The sequence below is a fragment of the Aquarana catesbeiana genome, linkage group LG02 (genome assembly GCF_042186555.1).
Source record: "Aquarana catesbeiana isolate 2022-GZ linkage group LG02, ASM4218655v1, whole genome shotgun sequence".
In the NCBI taxonomy this organism is placed as follows: Eukaryota; Metazoa; Chordata; class Amphibia; order Anura; family Ranidae; genus Aquarana; species Aquarana catesbeiana.
Genome location: NC_133325.1, coordinates 482,830,231 through 482,845,961, shown reverse-complemented (window position 1 = coordinate 482,845,961; position 15,731 = coordinate 482,830,231).

Below are 15,731 nucleotides of genomic sequence, written 5' to 3'. Positions count from 1 at the left end.
CTCACGGGTGAAGAGGCAGCTGATGGGTCCAGGGATGCCTGTGGTTCCCAGTGCTTACAGACACTCAGGACGACTCACAGACAGCGGTGTACGTCACTTCCGGTTGGAGAGAGCGGGAGGAGCATGCGTTCGGAGCATTCATGCTCCTTCATCAGGTTAGAGAGCCTGATAAGGAGCATGCATGCTCCAATTGTGTGCTCCTCCCCACTCTCTCTCCAACCATAAGTGACGTAAACTGCTGTCTGTGAGCTGTCCTGAGTGTCTGGAATCGCTGGGAACCATCGGCGTCCCTGGACCCATCAGCTGTCTCTTCACCAGTGAGAAGATTGTCTTCCCCACGAGCGGATGAACCACAATATTAATCCAACATGCGCTGACATCTCATACATCTTGAGAGTTACCAGTTGTCTTTTATGGAATAAAATATCTTAATAATGCTGCACTTAGATGGCGCTGCTCTCCTTCTGTCTTTGTCTTTTGGGATCCTCTTCTGGCTCCTTCCCCCTGCCGAGCGCCCTCATAGGAAGCCAATTCGTATGTGGGTACTCATGCAGGCTTGCTCCCAAGCCAGACGATTTGTGTCTTTTCAGACACACAGCCCGGCTCAACCCCATCCCCACTCTCTACTCACAGGTTTTGACTGACAGCAGCAGGAGCCAATGACTCCAGCTGCTTTCAGCCAAGCCTATGAAAGCCAGGAGAGGGGAGAAGAGTTGCTGAAGACATGCACAGGCCTGAATCCAGATCATGCTCAGGTGAGTTTTTAGGTAGGGCTTGGGGGTATGCTACTATTAAAAGGTTATTTTACCTCAATGCAGAAAATTCCATAAGGTAAAAAAAAGCCTTTCACCTTTACAACCACTTTAAATGTCACCAGTATTTGGGCATTCCAGTACCATCAATCTTCTGATCTAAGCAAAAAATAAACTGAAAGGGCTTTAACCCTTCCTTGCTCCATCAAAAATAAGAAAACAAACATGTTTTATCTATGCATACATTTTATTTAAAGCTGTATTTTGCCCATGCAGGATTACTTTTATTCTGTACTTCCTGCTGCACATAGTCACTTTCCTGCACTATTCCACTATTAAGCCACCAGAAGCAAAGAAAATACTTGGTACTTCCAGGTATTGAGAAACTTATGATTCACTCCTCTTCCTCATGTGATAGTGCTGGTGTTTGGTGATAAGCTAAGCATTGTTCCGTGGGGGCTGGAATACAGTTTTTTCGTGTGTAATCTCTGAATAGTGTGACTTTGAGTTAGCAAAGGGTTTACTTTCTTCAAGCTCAATGCCTCTACAGAGTGGTGGGAGAGTGAAAAGAAAGGTAATTATGTGTTTCTGTAGAGAGCAGCATTAATGTGAACCTGTGTTTTAACCAAAGTCTGCAGAGCACAGACTGCAGACAAAAAAAAAATCTGGATAAATATTAGTAAAAAGTCAGATAAGCTCTGCTCTTCCAACATCTCTGAACAACTCCCAAATTATATGAGGAACTGAATTGTCTAAATACGTATATTACCCCAGCAGAATGGAAAAAGGCTTTTCTTAACTCATGTAATTTCTATATCCTGCACAATTCAAGAGAGACACTTTAAAATCTTGGCTAGATGGTATCTGACACCCTTCAGACTGCCGCTGTCAATCCTACTCAACTAGACACCTATTGACACTTTCTACAAGCAACAAGCTAATACCTCCATGTGTGGTGTCAGCCCCCGTTCACACCTATGCGAATTAGATGCGGCTTACACCATATCCAATTTGCAAGACATTTTAAAATACATTCATTTGAATGTATCTGGTTCACATATGTGCGTTGCATTCGCACTGCGCATTGCACAAAAAATGTGTGCGTTTTTTGGGCATTGCGGTGCGAACTACAAGCCTATTATCTCCTATGGGAACGCATCTGATTCGCAGATGCATTGAGTTCTCAACAAGGATTTTCCCCTTCTCCTTACTACACCTCCCCCTCTCCCCTCACTCCCTCCCCCTCTCCCCCCACTCCCTCCCCCTCTCCCTGCTCACTGATCCTTTGAACAGCAGATTTTTATCTTCCCAGTGAAACCTGAGCTTCAATTCGCATCGCACATATGTGAACCCAGGCTCAATGTCAAACTGTCCAAAATGTTTGAGAGACAGTTATCCAACTCTATAATAATGTTTGCCCCAGGGCTGGTGCTAGGCTATTTTGCACCCAAGGCAAGACCAGCTACGTGACACAGGTCACTGCACTATGGGTAGAAATACACCTGAATCATTGGTGTCACTGAAAGAAAAAAGTCCCTGCCCATTGATGGTGTCTGGAAGAAAAAAATTGTCCCTGCGTCCATCATATGTGATGTGCATCAGTAAATTTAAAGGGGTGGGGTGGTAGGAAGCTGGCAGTGGGGTACAGGGGGGTGAAGATTACAGGGAGTGGGGTGGTAGGAAGCCGGCAGTGGGGTAGAGGGGGATGAAGATTACAGGGAGTGAGGTGGTAGGAATCTGGCAGTGGAGTAAGGGGGATATAGATGACAGGGGGTGGGGTGGTAGAAAGCCTACACTGGGGTACAGGTATAGGCGTGCGCGACCTATTGCATTAGGGTGTGCACCCCAAAGCTCAAACAGACAAAAGTATTGGGACACCTGCCTTTACACGCACATGAACTTTAATGACATCTCAATCTTAGTCCGCAGGGTTCAATATTGAGTTGGACCACCCTTTGCAGCTATAACAGCTTCAACTCTTCTGGGAAGGCTGTCCACAAGATTTAGGAGTGTGTCTATGGGAATGTTTGACCATTCTTCCAGAAGTGCATTTGTGAGGTCAGGCACTGATGTTGGATGATAAGGTCTGGCTCGCAGTCTCCGCTCTAATTCATCCCAAAGGTGTTCTATCGGGTTGAGGTCAGGACTCTGTGCAGGCCAGTCAAGTTCCTCCACCCCAAACTCTCTCATCCATGTCTTTATGGACCTTGCTCTGTGCACTGGTCCAAATCATTGGTGGAGGGGGGATTATGGTGTGGGGTTGTTTTTCAGGGGTTGGGCTTGGCCCCTTAGTTCCAGTGAAGGGGACTCTTAAGGTATCAGCATACCAAGACATTTTGGACAATTTTATGCTCCCAACTTTGTGGGAATAGTTTGGGGATGGCCCCTTCCTGTTTCAACATGGCTGCGCACCAGTGTACAAAAGCAAGGTCCATAAAGACATGGACTTAAAGGGTGTTGGAAAATTACCTTCAAGTGCAAAAATTCACATTATAATAGTAAATAAAACATCTAAAAATTAAGTGTAACAATCTAAAAAATAAAAATTTCAAGGTGCTATAATGGTGGGAACCTGTCAACTAAAGTTATTTCACTTGAGCTTAATCTGTATGGTAAATATCTATAGGAGGGGTTTCCACCATCCCTGCTAATTTTACTTTTATACAGTATGTCTTATTTTCAGCTTGATGTGTATTATATGTGAAGTTGCGTATCACAGAGATCGGTATTGTGATAATATTGAAGTTTATTGAGATTTCCATACATTAGAGGATTCCACCATTATTAAGTTATTGCTCAGTAAGTTAGCGCTGCACTTTTTGGTGTGGGAACACATAACAGTGCTTAGCGGCAGGCCTTTCAATTACACTTTTTTTATTTTACCTCCAGTAGATTATTGTAAATAGTAGTGTGGTGATTACCTATTATACTAAAATCGGCATGTGGCATTAATAAACTTCAACAGATTTCAGTTGTGCCCCACCAGGCTGGCACCCCCTTGGACAATGTGCCTGGCTGCTGAGTTCATCACCCCCATCTCTGCACTCAGTGTACTGATGGGCACTGATTAACAGCACTGATTGGCAGCACTGATAAACAGCACTGATTGGCACTGACAGGTGGCACTCATTTACACCGGTGTGGAACTGACAGGTGGCACTGACTGGAAGCACTGACAGGAGGCATTGGCACTGATTGGCACTGACAGGCAGCACTGGCACTGATTGGCACTGACATGTAACACTGGAAGTACTGATTGGCACTAACAGGTGGCACTGATTGGAAGCACTAATTGGCACTGACAGTCGGCACTGGCACTGATTGGCCCTGCCAGGTGGCACTGATTGGCACCGACAGGTGGCACTGATTGGAAGCACTGATTGGCACTGACAGGTGGCACTGGCATTGATTGGCACTGACAGGTGGCACTGATTGGAAGCACTGATAGGTGGCACTCATTGGCACTGACAGGTGGCACTGATTGGAAGCACTTGGAACTTATTGGCACTAACAGGTGGCACTGATTGGAAGCACTAATTGGCACTGACAGGCAGCACTGGCACTGACAGGTGGCATTGATTAGAAGCACTGATTGGCACTCATTGGCACTGACAGGTGGCACTGATTGGAAGCACTAATTGGCACTGACAGGCGGCACTGGCACTGTTTTGTAAATTTCACCCTTTTTTTGGGGTGCCCGTAAATGTCCATTACGGGCAGCGGTGCCCGTAAAAAAGATGGCTGCAGGCTGACGCCGCTAATGCGCATGCGCCGTTCCAAAGCCTGCCAGGCTCGGGAGAACTCACACACGTTCGGCCAGGTGCCACGGGTGGGCGCATGCGCAGTGATCTAATATCGCCGCCTGGTAGCATTTTTGAAAAGCTGGTCCTCGTTCTTGATGGTGCCTCACCACAGCAGGGGTCCAGGGATGCCTGTGCCTGCTGAGATGTCACCCCCCCCTGCAGATGACACTTACTAGGTGCCGTGCCTGTAACCCGTGCAGTGCCAGAAGGTGGGGGGTACCTATTGGCTAGACATGGCATGTGTCAGTGGACACTCTCCCCCATAGAATCTGCAGCTGGGATCTGCAGTGCGCTGCTGGGTCAGCGTGCTGCAGGGCCACTGTCCTGCTACTTGGCAGCAAAACAACATGAAGGATCCTGATTCCTGATGTCACATTGCAGAGTTGCTTCCAGCTGCTCAGAGCATGTATCCGTAAGGACTAGAAAAGGAAAGCCACTTCAAATTCCATCCATCAATCCAGGTCAGTCTGACGTCACCTCAGATATATATTGTGCTATACTGAGTCAAGTATATGGAGGAGGAGGGAGGACAGAGTGAATGAGCAGGAGCAGAATGATCCACAGAGACTGACCCCCTCCTGTACCATGTCCGCACAACCTCTGACCCCCCCTGTACCATGTCCGCACAGCCTCTGACCCCCTGTACCCTGTCCGCACAGCCTCTGACCCCCTGTACCATGTCCGCACAGCCTCTGACCCCTGTACCATGTCCGCACAGCCTCTGACCCCCTGTACCATGTCTGCACAGCCTCTGACCCCTGTACTCTGTCTGCACAGCCTCTGATCCCTGCCCTGTACTCTATCCACACAGCCTCTGACCCCTGTACTCTGTCCACACAGCCTCTGACCCCTGTACTCTGTCCGCACAGCCTCTGACCCCTGTACTCTGTCCGCACAGCCTCTGACCCCCTCCAGTACCATGTAAATGAAGAAATATGGTTTTTAACCACTTGACGACCGCCTCACGCCGATTTACGTCGGCAAGGTGGCACGGACAGGCAAAATCACGTATATATACGTGATTTGCCTTCCGCGGGTGGGGGGTCCGATAGGACCCCCCCCGGTGCCCGAGGCGGTCGTCTTTGGTCCCACGGCGATCGGAGATGAGGGGGAGGCCATCCGTTCGTGGCCCCCCCCTCACGATCGCCGCCGGCCAATCAGATAACTTCCTTTGCTGCTGTATGCTAAACAGCAGCAAAGGAAATGATGTCATCTCTCCTCGGCTCGGTATTCCGTTGCAGCGCCGAGGAGAGAAGACATCAATGTGAGTGCACTAACACTACACACACAGTAGAACATGCCAGGCACACAAAACACCCCGATCCCCCCCCCGATCGCCCCCCGATCCCCCCCCAATCACCCCCCCCTGTCACAAACTGACACCAGCAGTTTTTTGTTTTTTTTTTGTTTTTTTTTTCTGATTACTGCATTGGTGTCAGTTTGTGACAGTTACAGTGTTGGGACAGTGAATATTACCCCCCTTTAGGTCTAGGATACCCCCCTAACCCCCCCTAATAAAGTTTTAACCCCTTGATCACCCCCTGTCACCAGTGTCGCTAAGCGATCATTTTTCTGATCGCTGTATTAGTGTCGCTGGTGACGCTAGTTAGGGACGTAAATAGTTAGGTTCGCCGTCAGCGTTTTATAGCGACAGGGACCCCCATATACTATCTAATAAATGTTTTAACCCCTTGATGGCCCCCTAGTTAACCCTTTCACCACTGATCACCGTATAAGTGTTACGGGTGACGCTGGTTAGTTTGTTTATTTTTTTTAGTGTGAGGGCACCCGCCGTTTATTACCGAATAAAGGTTTAGCCCCCTGATCGCCCGGCGGTGATATGCGTCGCCCCAGGCAGCTTCAGATTAGCGCCAGTACCGCTAACACCCACGCACGCAGCATACGCCTCCCTTAGTGGCATAGTATCTGATCGGATCAATATCTGATCCGATCAGATCTATACTAGCGTCCCCAGCAGTTTAGGGTTCCCAAAAACACAGTGTTAGCGGGATCAGCCCAGATACCTGCTAGCACCTGCGTTTTGCCCCTCCGCCCGGCCCAGCTCAGCCCACCCAAGTGCAGTATCGATCGATCACTGTCACTTACAAAACACTAAACGCATAACTGCAGCGTTCGCAGAGTCAGGCCTGATCCCTGCGATCGCTAACAGTTTTTTGGTAGTATTTTGGTGAACTGGCAAGCACCAGCCCCAAGCAGCGTCAGATTAGCGCCAGTACCGCTAACACCCACGCATGCAGCATACGCCTCCCTTAGTGGTATAGTATCTGATCGGATCAATATCTGATCCGATCACATCTATACTAGCGTCCCCAGCAGTTTAGGGTTCCCAAAAACACAGTGTTAGCGGGATCAGCCCAGATACCTGCTAGCACCTGCGTTTTGCCCCTCCGCCCGGCCCAGCTCAGCCCACCCAAGTGCAGTATCGATCGATCACTGTCACTTACAAAACACTAAACGCATAACTGCAGCGTTCGCAGAGTCAGGCCTGATCCCTGCGATCGCTAACAGTTTTTTTGGTAGTATTTTGGTGAACTGGCAAGCACCAGCCCCAAGCAGCGTCAGATTAGCGCCAGTACCGCTAACACCCACGCATGCAGCATACGCCTCCCTTAGTGGTATAGTATCTGAACGGATCAATATCTGATCCGATCAGATCTATACTAGCGTCCCCAGCAGTTTAGGGTTCCCAAAAACACAGTGTTAGCGGGATCAGCCCAGATACCTGCTAGCACCTGCGTTTTGCCCCTCCGCCCGGCCCAGCTCAGCCCACCCAAGTGCAGTATCGATCGATCACTGTCACTTACAAAACACTAAACGCATAACTGCAGCGTTCGCAGAGTCAGGCCTGATCCCTGCGATCGCTAACAGTTTTTTTGGTAGTATTTTGGTGAACTGGCAAGCACCAGCCCCAAGCAGCGTCAGATTAGCGCCAGTACCGCTAACACCCACGCATGCAGCATACGCCTCCCTTAGTGGTATAGTATCTGAACGGATCAATATCTGATCCGATCAGATCTATACTAGCGTCCCCAGCAGTTTAGGGTTCCCAAAAACACAGTGTTAGCGGGATCAGCCCAGATACCTGCTAGCACCTGCGTTTTGCCCCTCCGCCCGGCCCAGCTCAGCCCACCCAAGTGCAGTATCGATCGATCACTGTCACTTACAAAACACTAAACGCATAACTGCAGCGTTCGCAGAGTCAGGCCTGATCCCTGCGATCGCTAACAGTTTTTTTGGTAGTATTTTGGTGAACTGGCAAGCACCAGCCCCAAGCAGCGTCAGATTAGCGCCAGTACCGCTAACACCCACGCATGCAGCATACGCCTCCCTTAGTGGTATAGTATCTGAACGGATCAATATCTGATCCGATCAGATCTATACTAGCGTCCCCAGCAGTTTAGGGTTCCCAAAAACACAGTGTTAGCGGGATCAGCCCAGATACCTGCTAGCACCTGCGTTTTGCCCCTCCGCCCGGCGCAGCTCAGCCCACCCAAGTGCAGTATCGATCGATCACTGACACTTACAAAACACTAAATGCATAACTGCAGCGTTCGCAGAGTCAGGCCTGATCCCTGCGATCGCTAACAGTTTTTTTGGTAGTATTTTGGTGAACTGGCAAGCACCAGCCCCAAGCAGCGTCAGATTAGCGCCAGTACCGCTAACACCCACGCATGCAGCATACGCCTCCCTTAGTGGTATAGTATCTGAACGGATCAATATCTGATCCGATCAGATCTATACTAGCGTCCCCAGCAGTTTAGGGTTCCCAAAAACGCAGTGTTAGCGGGATCAGCCCAGATACCTGCTAGCACCTGCATTTTGCCCCTCCGCCCAGCCCAGCCCACCCAAGTGCAGTATCGATCGATCACTGTCACTTAAAAACACTAAACTAAACTGCAGCGTTTGCAGAGTCAGGCCTGATCCCTGCGATCGCTAACAGTTTTTTTGGTAGCTTTTTATTGAACTGGCAAGCGCCAGCGGCCTAGTACACCCCGGTCGTAGTCAAACCAGCACTGCAGTAACACTTGGTGACGTGGCGAGTCCCATAAGTGCAGTTCAAGCTGGTGAGGTGGCAAGCACAAGTAGTGTCCCGCTGCCACCAAAAAGACAAACACAGGCCTGTCGTGCCCATAGTGCCCTTCCTGCTGCATTCGCCAATCCTAATTGGGAACCCACCACTTCTGCAGCACCCGTACTTCCCCCATTCACATCCCCAACCAAATGCAGTCGGCTGCATGAGAGGCATTTTCTTTATGTCCTCCCGAGTACCCCTACCCAACGCCCCCCAAAAAAGATGTTGTGTCTGCAGCAAGCGCGGATATAGGCGTGACACCCGCTATTATTGTCCCTCCTGTCCTGACAATCCTGGTCTTTGCATTGGTGAATGTTTTGAACGCTACCATTCACTAGTTGAGTATTAGCGTAGGGTACAGCATTGCACAGACTAGGCACACTTTCACAGGGTCTCCCAAGATGCCATCGCATTTTGAGAGACCCGAACCTGGAACCGGTTACCGTTATAAAAGTTAGTTACAAAAAAAGTGTAAAAAAAAAAAAAAATATATAAAATAAAAAAAAATAGTTGTCGTTTTATTGTTCTCTATCTCTCTATTCTCTCTCTCTTGTTCTGCTCTTTTTTACTGTATTCTATTCTGCAATGTTTTATTGTTATTATGTTTTATCATGTTTGTTTTTCAGGTATGTAATTATTTATACTTTACCGTTTACTGTGCTTTATTGTTAACCATTTTTTTGTCTTCAGGTACGCCATTCACGACTTTGAATGGTTATACCAGAATGATGCCTGCAGGTTTAGGTATCATCTTGGTATCATTCTTTTCAGCCAGCGGTCGGCTTTCATGTAAAAGCAATCCTAGCGGCTAATTAGCCTCTAGACTGCTTTTACAAGCCGTGGGAGGGAATGCCCCCCCCCCACCGTCTTCCGTGTTTTTCTCTGGCTCTCCTGTCTCAACAGGGAACCTGAGAATGCATCCGGTGATTCAGCCAGCTGACCATAGAGCTGATCAGAGACCAGAGTGGCTCCAAACATCTCTATGGCCTAAGAAACCGGAAGCTACGAGCATTTTATGACTTAGATTTCGCCAGATGTAAATAGCGCCATTGGGAAATTGGGGAAGCATTTTATCACACCGATCTTGGTGTCATCAGATGCTTTGAGCGCAGAGGAGAGATCTAGGGTCTAATAGACCCCAATTTTTTCAAAAAAGAGTACCTGTCACTACCTATTGCTATCATAGGGGATATTTACATTCCCCGAGATAACAATAAAAATGATTTAAAAAAAAAAATGAAAGGAACAGTTTAAAAATAAGATAAAAAAGCAAAAAAATAATAAAGAAAAAAAAAAAAAAAAGCACCCCTGTCGCCCCCTGCTCTCGCGCTAAGGCGAACGCAAGCAGCGGTCTGTCGTCAAACGTAAACAGCAATTGCACCATGCATGTGAGGTATCGCCGCGAAGGTCAGATCGAGGGCAGTAATTGTAGCAGTAGACCTCCTCTGTAAATCTAAAGTGGTAACCTGTAAAGGCTTTTAAATGCTTTTAAAAATGTATTTATTTTGTTGCCACTGCACGTTTGTGCGCAATTTTAAAGCATGTCATGTTTGGTATCCATGTACTCGGCCTAAGATCATCTTTTTTATTTCATCAAACATTTGGGCAATATAGTGTGTTTTAGTGCATTAAAATTTAAAAAAGTGTGTTTTTTCCCCAAAAAATGCGTTTGAAAAATCGCTGCGCAAATACTGTGTGAAAAAAAAAAATGAAACACCCACCATTTAAATCTGTAGGGCATTTGCTTTAAAAAAATATATAATATTTGGGGGTTCAAAGTAATTTTTTTGGAAAAAAAAATATCTTTTTCATGTAAACAAAAAGTGTCAGAAAGGGCTTTGTCTTCAAGTGGTTAGAAGAGTGAGTGATGTGTGACATAAGCTTCTAAATGTTGTGCATAAAATGCCAGGACAGTTCAAAACCCCCCCAAATGACCCCATTTTGGAAAGTAGACACCCCAAGCTATTTGCTGAGAGGCATGTCGAGTCCATGGAATATTTTATATTGCGACACAAGTTGCGGGAAAGAGACAAATTTATTTTTTTTTTTTTTGCACAAAGTTGTCACTAAATGATATATTGCTCAAACATGCCATGGGAATATGTGAAATTACACCCCAAAATACATTCTGCTGCTTCTCCTGAGTACGGGGATACCACATGTGTGAGACTTTTTGGGAGCCTAGCCGCGTACGGGACCCTGAAAACCAAGCACCGCCTTCAGGCTTTCTAAGGGCGTGAATTTTTGATTTCACTCTTCACTGCCTATCACAGTTTCGGGGGCCATGGAAAGCCCAGGTGGCACAAAACCCCCCCAAATGACCCCATTTTGGAAAGTAGACACCCCAAGCTATTTGTTGAGAGGTATAGTGAGTATTTTGCAGACCTCACTTTTTGTCACAAAGTTTTGAAAATTGAAAAAAGAAAAAAAAAAAAGTTTTTTCTTGTCTTTCTTCATTTTCAAAAACAAATGAGAGCTGCAAAATACTCACCATGCCTCTCAGCAAATAGCTTGGGGTGTCTACTTTCCAAAATGGGGTCATTTGGGGGGGTTTTGTGCCACCTGGGCATTCCATGGCCTCCGAAACTGTGATAGGCAGTGAAGAGTGAAATCAAAAATTTACACCCTTAGAAATCCTGAAGGCGGTGCTTGGTTTTCGGGGCCCCGTACGCGGCTAAGCTCCCAAAAAGTCCCACACATGTGGTATCCCCATACTCAGGAGAAGCAGCTAAATGTATTTTGGGGTGCAATTCCACATAGGCCCATGGCCTGTGTGAGCAATATATCATTTAGTGACAACTTTTTGTAAATATTTTTTTTTTTTTTTTGTCATTATTCAATCACTTGGGACAAAAAAAATAAATATTCAATGGGTTCAACATGCCTCTCAGCAATTTCCTTGGGGTGTCTACTTTCCAAAATGGGGTCATTTGGGGGGGTTTTGTACTGCCCTGCCATTTTAGCACCTCAAGAAATGACATAGGCAGTCATAAACTAAAAGCTGTGTAAATTACAGAAAATGTACCCTAGTTTGTAGACGCTATAACTTTTGCGCAAACCAATAAATATATGCTTATTGACCTTTTTTTTACCAAAGACATGTGGCCGAATACATTTTGGCCTAAATGTATGACTAAAATTTAGTTTATTGGATTTTTTTTATAACAAAAAGTAGAAAATATCATTTTTTTTCAAAATTTTCGGTCTTTTTCCGTTTATAGCGCAAAAAATAAAAACTGCAGAGGTGATCAAATACCATCAAAAGAAAGCTCTATTTGTGGGAAGAAAAGGACGCAAATTTCGTTTGGGTACAGCATTGCATGACCGCGCAATTAGCAGTTAAAGCGACGCAGTGCCAAATTGGAAAAAGACCTCTGGTCCTTAGGCAGCATAATGGTCCGGGGCTCAAGTGGTTAACTTTTGTTTAACTTAACACATTGCTAATAGCACTAGCTACACGTTTATAGTTTACACTGTTTAGCACTGAAAACAGGCATTGTAGGTACTTTTTTGCAGTGCCAGAAAAAAATGTGGCTCTGCCAGTAAATGTCATGATTTTTGCTAGTAAAAAATTGGTGGCATTTGTAAATTTTGGGGTTCTGCCAGTAAATTTTACTTTGTGGAGTTGGCAAACACTGATGCATATGACAGGGGGGATAATGACAGGGGGATGCATATGACAGGGGAGTACAGGTGGATGATGATAAAAAGTATGATGACAGGACTCTGAGATAGGGTGGTGGGATGCCAGGAACAGGGGGATAATGAGGAGCATGATGATGACAGGGGGACAGTAGGTGGTATCATATCACCAGGGAACCTGGCTTCAGGTAGCTATACTGTAGGTGCAACTGTGCAGGGTAAACAGTACAGTAACATCATTCCCCCGTACCCTCCTGCTATATGCATCCCCCTGTCACAATCATCCCCCCTGTACCCCACTGCCAGCTTCCTACCACCCCACTCCTTGTCGTCATCATCATCCCCCTGTACCCTTCTGCCAGCTTCCTACCACCCCACCCCCTGTCATCTTCATCCCCCCCCTGTACATCACTGTCAGCTTCCTACCACCCAACTATAGCCACTGATTATACGCTTACAATTTTTACACAAACCAATCAATATATGTTTATTGCAATTTTTTACCAAAAATATGTAGAAGAATACATATCAGCCTAAACTGATGAAGAAATTTGTTTTTTTTTTTTGTTTTTTTGGGGGGGATATTTATTATTGCAAAATGTAAAAAATATTTATTTTTTTCAAAATTGTCCGTCTTTTTTGTTTATAGCGCAAAAAAAAACAAAAACGCAGAGGTGATCAAATTCCACCAAAAGAAAACTCTGTGGGGGGAAAAAAAGGACATACATTCTGTTTGGGTACAGCATTGCATGACCGCGCAATTGTCAGTTAAAGTGACGCATTGCTGTATCACAAAAAATTGCCTCGTCATTAAGGGGGCAAAACCTTCTGGTACTTAAGTAGTTAAAGGAATTTTTCATTTTTATGGCCAATAACTTGCATATAAGCCTTCAAAATGGGGACTTTTGAATTTTCAAGTTCAGGTCTCATAGACTTTAATAGGGTTCGCTGTTTGGGTCAGACCTTTATCTCTGTTCGGAAGTTCTGGTGCAAACCGAACAGGGGAGTGTTCGGCCCATTTCTAGATTCAAATACCCCTTTGCACACTGAAGAGCTAGACTGATGACACCATTATGTTTTGCTTGGGATTTGCAGGTGCCTATTACCAGCCTGCCTGTTTGACAAGAATTAACAGTTTACCTACAGTATATGTAGCTGTGCACTTATTTGTTGGTCATGCACTTTGAGATCGGGATATTTCAGATAGTAAACAAGCCTGGCAGGTATCCTGAGTGACGATACCCATATTGGTCATATTTGGTCAATGACTTCAGATAGTATAATTGGCCAGCATGTTGACTTTCAACAGCCTGCCAGTGAGCTGTCAATTATGGCAAGAGTCTGTCTGGAACAGGAATGGGAGTGTGGGTGATTGTGTTGGTGAGTTGGTCAGTCGTTCTTCGTAATTGAATCTACTTTTCTGGATGACGTAATTGATGATAGATTTATACCATGGTTATTTTTTCCTTTAAATAAATAACTTTTTTAAAGGTGTGTGTCTTCATTTACTACTGATTTTTTGGGAATGAGTAACCAGGGGAACTATGTATCTCTTACCCATTCACACAGTGGCTGGATGTATGGGCCATCCCGCATCCACTGGGCTAGGGATGTGGGGAAGAGGCCCTTGTACCTATCAACTTGAGGATAAGGTGCTTTGCTTTGGCCCCCTCGGGCAAGATACATTCCCCATTTTTGGAGCTTGTGGCATGGTATGGTTCAGGAAAGGCAAGGCACACACTCAGTGCCCTTTCCTATCCTGGCCAGCCGGGCTGCATGCCAAGACAAGGGTCTTGTATGGATTTTCATGTTATTTGTTTTTTGCATAGTGTTCATCCTTGAACCCTTTCGCTGCCTTTTTTGCATTTTTTGCACAAATAAAAAAATTAATTTAGGCCAGAAGATTGCATAAAACCCCAAAACATTATATATTTTCTGAAAGCAGACACCCTAGTGAATAAAATAGTGGTAGTTCGCTTTTTTTATGCTACATTATATTATCGTAAAAGTCTAGGAAATTCAACATTTTAGAAAAACAATACACTAAAGTTAATTTTAGAGCAAACAAATGCAATAAATTACAATATTTGTTTTTGTAAAATATATAAGATGAGGTTGTAAACAGATACCCAACATGTCAAACCTAAATTTGCATGCACCCGTGAAATGGTGACAAACTTCAGTACCCTACATTTAAAAGCCCCTATAGGTCATCAGTTTAGTATTACAGACGTCTGGTGCAAGCAATATTATTCTCATTCGGGCGTGCATGGCGATATGTAACGTGTATTGTATTTAAGGTTTTCATTGTATTTAAGGTTTTCATGCGTAAGCGCCCCCTGACGCATGTGTTTGCATTCGTATGTGCATGGTATGGTTCAGGAAAGGCAAGGCACACACTCAGTGCCCTTTCCTATCCTGGCCATCCAGGCTGCATGCCAAGACAAGGGTCTTGTATGGATTTTTATGTTATTTGTTTTTTTGCATAGTGTTCATACTTGAACCCTTTTTCTATGGAGGAGAGGGGCCTCAAAAAAAATTTGGTGGAGGATTTAATGTGCTTGGGTGTAACTTCAATTTTTTTTACAATTAAATTTTTTTTTTTTTACTTAACTTTTTTTTATTTAATATGGGACATAAATTTCCCTATGTGATGATTTTATTGACAAGTTCTCTTTAATGACAGGTTTTAAACAACCCTGGATGTCATCTCTTGGCTCCACTAAATGTAAGGCCAGACAAAAATGGAAAAAAAGATTCCACTCCCACATACTTCAGTGAGATTTGATGCTATGTTTGGGGTTTGAAGTTTTTTTTTTTTCCTTTGCTCAGTACTAGTCAGTCTAGCAGTGGACAGTGAAAGTGAAGCTAACCTTTCTTTATCAATTCATGCTTTCCTGTCTCTGCCTCATGCTAGCAAACTGCAGGTCAACTCCGCCCCCTTGACTCCCATAGAACATTCCTAAATAGAAGAATAAGAGAACGGTAGTACCTGGTGGAGGTGTTCTTATAAATAGCGCATGATGGACTAAGGAGGGAATGTGCTGACATGAGGCACAGCCAGGAAAGGAAAGTTACGGCAAGTATTTAAAGTTTTTCTGTTTTCCTGGCTTCCCATCATGCCAGCCAACTGCGGGACTTAATTAACCAAACCTAGGGAGGGACAAAGGAAACACTAGAGACACCAGGTGCTGCTACAGAAAAAAAATTGAATATCTTGACAAGGCAGAAGACAATACAGACCATACTGGGATGACATCACATCCAGTTTATAGTGCTTAATGAAGATATTAGGAGAGCTCCAGCTTGCCGCCTTTCAGACCACATCTGCCGAGACCTTTCTGCCTAAGAGGACAAAACTGCTCTTGCTGAGTGCACCCGGATCTCCTGGGGGGGGCTTCCATGGAGTAGGCTGCCTGGATTATCTTTACTATTCATGAA